The sequence below is a fragment of the Sturnira hondurensis genome, unplaced genomic scaffold (genome assembly GCF_014824575.4).
Source record: "Sturnira hondurensis isolate 20B ecotype Veracruz unplaced genomic scaffold, ASM1482457v3 Scaffold0009244, whole genome shotgun sequence".
NCBI classification, from domain to species: Eukaryota; Metazoa; Chordata; class Mammalia; order Chiroptera; family Phyllostomidae; genus Sturnira; species Sturnira hondurensis.
In genome coordinates this window covers 1169557-1175091 of record NW_028081875.1, presented here as the reverse complement: position 1 = coordinate 1175091, position 5535 = coordinate 1169557, and the positions used below count along the sequence as shown (strand labels likewise).

At 41.5% G+C, this 5535-nt stretch overlaps 1 pseudogene; it reads right to left on the bottom strand.

Annotated features, from left to right (window-relative positions):
• Positions 1-1220: 1220 nt before the first annotated feature.
• Positions 1221-3929, bottom strand: LOC118994337 (coatomer subunit gamma-1-like; annotated as a pseudogene).
• Positions 3930-5535: the final 1606 nt, after the last annotated feature.

The window sequence follows — 5535 nt, the reverse complement described above, 5'->3', positions numbered from 1 at the left end:
AGGCCAGCACTCAGTCCACTGAGCCACACCAGCCAAGGTTGGTCTTCTTTTCTTATCCATTTAGCTATCCTATGTCTTTTGATTGGAACATCTAATTCATTTACATTTAAAGTGATTATTAGTAGATATATATTTATTGCCATTTTATTATACATATTTATGTTCCTCTTTTTCCCCTTCTTAAAAGAATCCCTTTAACATTTCTTACAACACTGGTGGTAATAAACTCCTTTAGCTTTTTCTTTTCTCAGAAGCTCTTTATCTCTCTCCTTCAATTTTAAGTGATAATCTTTCTGGGTAGTGAAATTTTGGTTTTAGGTCTTCATTTTTCTGAATATTTTGTCAAACTTTCCTAAACAGTTTTTTGTTAACAAATCAATTGATAATCTTGTGGAAGCTCCTTGTAGGTAACTAATTGTCTTTCTTTTGCTGCTTTTAAAATTATCTCTTTTATTTAACCTTTGGAATTTTAATTATGACATGTCTTGGTGTAGCACTTTCTGGGCTCTTCTTGTTTGGGAGTCTCTGTATTTCCTGGACTTGTTTGTCTGTTTCTTTCATCGGGTTGGAAAAGTTTCAGTCACTATTTCTTCAATCCCTTGTTTTCTTTCTCTCTTCTTCTTCTGGTCCCATGTGATACTTGATGCTTGATGGTATACCAATGGTCCCTTAGATATTCTTCATTTTTTAAGATTATTTTTTTCTTTTTGGTGTTCTGATTGGGTGTATTCTGCTATCTTGTCTTCTCAATCTCTGATTTGATCTTCTGCTTCATCTAAGTTACTGTTGATTTTTATTTAGTGTATTTCATTTTAATTATTATATTCTTCATTTCTGACTGTATTTTTTATTTTTTCCTTTTTATTGTTGTTCAAGTACAGTTTTCTGTCTTTTCCCCTCATGACTGATTTTTTTTAAATATGGGTTATATATCCTTTAAATTCTCATTGAGTCATCCATCTTTTTCTAAGCTTCTTGAGTATCCCTTTTTTCAGTAAATATATGCAGATTTATTTATAGGGATAAGCTGATTTCTCTGAGAATAAATTCAGGATATAAGAGCATTTTATTATCCTGTGATGTTCTTCTCTGTCAGGCAGGACAGCAAGTTCTAGTAGAAGCTAACATCATCCTTAGAAAAGTTAGCCTTTAACAGTCCTGGGATAAAGTTTAAATGAAAAAAAATCCAATTATTCTGAATTGTTTCTGAATTGTTTCTGAATACGGAGACTTAGGAAGGAGTTTCCACTGGGTACATGAGGAAGGTGTGAATTCTGCATGGTGTTGTAGGGAAATGGTAAGAGTAGGGTCTATGCAGGATGGCCTCAGCCCACAGATGCCAAGATGATGTCTACTAGCAGTTCCTCTGAACTTCGGGCAGTCATCCAAATCATAACTATGTCCAAAAGCAGCAGTCAGGAGCACACCAGGATGTCATGACCACCCTGGCCAGGAGTAATGTGTGGGTGTTCTTGTTATCCAGCACTTTGACCTCTCACAAGGGTGCATTCCCAGGAATTTTTCAATATTCCCCATAGCCTCTTCAAGTGTTTTGGTGGTAGATAAAATGAATGTTTTCTCCTCCTTAAACTTATCTCCTATCTCATCCCAAGCAGTTTTGAAGTTCAGCTTCTTAATCTTTGGAGTTAAGTGACTTGCAAGCTATAGTGACTTCCAAATCTTCCAGCACATGTTCATCCTCATAGTCTTCATCACCAGTCTCCACAGTGGTGGGTTCACATTCCTTGACAGTTGACTTCATCATCTAACTAAATATGTATGTCATAGCTGTGGGGTCTTCCTTGGGTAGTGCCACCAGTGTGTTGCAGATCCCAGGCTGGTTGTAGGGTAGGCTCTGGGCAAGCATGTAACAGCACCTCACAGCACTCAGTGGGCTCCATCTTCACTGTGACATTCTCCAAGGTCTGGAACACCATGTGGTCAGTAAAGGTGTGTTTAGTGAAGTGGATGACATACTCTGTCTCTGACTCAGTGAGGGCCAGAAGCTCAGATAAGGACTTGAAGAGGGGCCGCAGACCATGGAACTTTGGCATCACTGCCAACTGCTCCTGGAGGATCTTCTGTTGGGTAGCTGCTTATTTCTCAGTCTATTTTAGTGCTGTGGTGGGGTGCTTCATGTTCTTTGCTTTGCCATGGGTGTGGTAGCCAAGGGCATAGACTTGAGGTTAAAAGATTTTTCTGATGATTCTAGAATGTACTGCTATAGAGCCCTTTCCAAACCAAGGAGGGACACAGTCAAACAATTGAAGATACAGCTCACATTGAGGGCCTTCTGCTTCTGCTCCAGGACATTGAGATAGAAGATAGCTCAGTTCCTGACTTTGTTGTCGTCATTCTTCACTCACTTCTTCAGCAACATGAAGATACTGGGTAACATCTCTTTATTCTGGGCTCCAAACTTGGCTAAAGTACTCACAGCACCTGCTTGGACCTCTTCATTCTCCAAGACCACTTGGTTATAAATGAAACAAATGTACTCTGAAGGGTTGTTGGTATTTGGCCCTTCCTGGCTCAGGAGATGCAGGATGTGGGTGGCCAGCAAAGTGAAGTCACTGTCCGCAATGAATTCACACAAGTGTGACAGTACTGTCTCCTTGCTCTCTGAGTTCTCCTCAGTGATGCTGATGATACAGTTCACAAGGCCCACTTATATTCAAAGCCACCCTCTTCCCATAGCATGGTAAACAGGAAGTTCATGAGTACAATGTATTTGCAAGGATACGTCTGACACAGGGCACTGATGACCTGAACAAACACCACCTTGAATTAACTTGAGGTCTCTCATAAAAGATATATGCTTCATGAGGTGGTTGATGCTGCTTTGCTACCAGTCTTGAGAAATATGGTGATGGCCAATGTGAAAATACTATGATTTGATTCTGTGCCCAGGTTCTCTAGGTCCACATTGCAGGCTGTCACTGTTGAAGGATGCTTCAGGGAAACCTTATTGAGGGTGTGGACAGTAGCATAACAGAGGGCTGCCTTGGGTGAACTGCAGAAAAGCTGGGCCACTGACACAGCTGGGGCCAGCTCTTTGTCAATGCAGTTTGGCATATTGACAATGGTGGAGGCAGGCTTGTACACAACCATCTCATTCTTGTTGCACAAGCAGCTCTCAATGAAATCAAACAGTGGGCTGTCATGGCTGCTGCCCTCCTCCTCCTCCAGCTGCTGTCTGGCCACCCAGATCATCATGCAATAGGCAAAGGGAGAATTGAGGCCATGCCAGGTGGACTTGCTAATCATCTTATTGACAGCCAGGCAGTCATTCCTAGCACATGGTATAGGAGCCCTAATGCATGGTACTGGAATATGATATTATCACTGGATGCCACCTCCTGGGCCTTGTTCACCCAAGTGCTTGGCCACATCAAATCTGCACTTTAACAGGTGAATGGAAGACACCAGTGCAGAGCTGGAGACTCTAGGCACCTTGTCAACAATAGCCCGTTTCATGTATCTTTCAATTGCCTGCAGCATGGTGCTATCAATGATCTAGCAAAGGGCTCACATGGCCAGGCCCTGATAATCATCCTTCTCAGTCATGTCCTCTGTAAGGCTATTGGTGATGATGATGACATCTTCTCCAATTCAAGACATCTCCTTGATGGTCAAGTAGCACATCCAACAGAGGGTGCAATTGTTGGACTGAAAGAGCTTGGTCATGGCAAAAAAGGCCTAGTTTGCTTCAGTGGTCCCCAGGTGCTCACCCTGGTTTATGAGGTAAAGGATTTTGGTGACAATGTGAGCACACTTCTGAGTGTTGATGGTAGTTTCATTAAATACACAGGCCCCCTGGAGTACTACACTCTTCTCAACGTACTAGAATGGGTTGGAACCTCCACCTGATTTCTTGTCTTTTTTGTTGAATTTCTTCAGCATGGTGGTGCTGGTAGGGGCATAAAGCAGCAGCCATATCCTGGACCACCATGGCTACTAGTGATGATCTGATGGTGGTTCTGCACAAGCCACTGTTTGCATATCCTTTTTACTACTTTTGTTTTTTGAACTGTGCATTTGTTATATTGCCTGCCTCCATATCATTTAATTATTTTTCTTGAGATTTCTCCTTTTCTTTCATTTGGGGATTTTTTTCTTTCAATTTTGGTTGCCTGTCTTTATTTGTTTCTGTGTATTAGGTAGATCTGCTATGTCTCCCACCCTTTGTAGGTTGGCTTTATGTAGTCAGTATTTGGTGGGGTTAAAGTCCTGATTACCTGGAATAGGTGCTCCAGGAGGATTTCTTGTGTGGGTTACATGAGACCTTCTGTTGTAGCTGAGTCAATATTGTTGTTGACTTGTTGGTGATTGGGGTTGATCCTAAGACTAACTGATTGTGTTGATTGAACTTGACTACAGTGTACCAGTTGCTATTCAACAATGGATCACATAAAGCAGAATTTGGCCCAGTGGATTTTAATGCCTGCAGAGATCTCCTTTTCAGTGTGCAATATATGATTTTGCCACAAGGCAGGAGTTTGGCAGAGTGGGTTAATTAGTAGTCAAGAGGGTGTGGCTAGTGCTTCCTCCCTGGCTAATATCATATGGAGAAGAGTGTTTAATCTATAAAAAATATCATTTGTGCGTGGTAAAGGGATTAAGCACAGGGACAGTGGAGGCTAATCTTCCAGTTCTCTCCCAAAAGCCACACAACCCAATGTTTCCCTGTATAATATTTGTCTGTTCTTAGTGGTTCCTAGCTCAAGTGCCCTCTTCTCACTGCCCACTAACAGTTAGCCTATGGTGTTCCTGCCCTGCTACTCATTACATCCCACATTTTCTATTTTGTTTTCTTTATAAGCATAATCACCATCTGAAGCTCTCTGGTCTGATTATTCATTTCCTTGTTTATTATCTGCTCCCCATGAAGGGAGTAAGAAATCAAGGTACAAAGGTCTTGTTTTTCTTTTCAGTATCTCTAGGACCTGGGATGGTTGCTGGCACAAGGAAAACATTTAATGAGTGCCTGTGAAATTAATAATTGGATTAGTCAGTGTATAATCAATGTACCCTGTGAATGCTGTATGTGTAAAAAGCATCACTGGTGCCCTGACCCCAAAGATCATTTCTTACAGTTTTCCCAGATGGCCAATAGCTGTGAACCTAAATTTTACCATTTTGGTGTTATTGAGTTTTGCCTTGGTAATATCTAAACATTCCCCACTCTTCACTTTCTCCTTACTGATCATTGAGCATTACAATGGCTGGGCTAAGGCATGATTCAAAAATTCAGACCGCAGGTTGAGTGGCATTTGGAAGTTGATTCCAGTATCTGCATTGACCGGTGGCTGCCAGATGTTGAATTGTGACCATGAAATAACTGCAAAAGTTGGAGCCCAACAACAGTCCTTCTTCACCTGCATAGTTGTTGCCAGAGATGACATAATGACAGATGGAGGTTGATATTCACAAAAATAATAAGCACTTTTAAAAGTGCTTGATGTGCATCAGGCTCTTCTTTGAGTGCTTTATCTGTAACCGTGTCTCCTTCAATCCTTACAGCAAGCCAGCCAG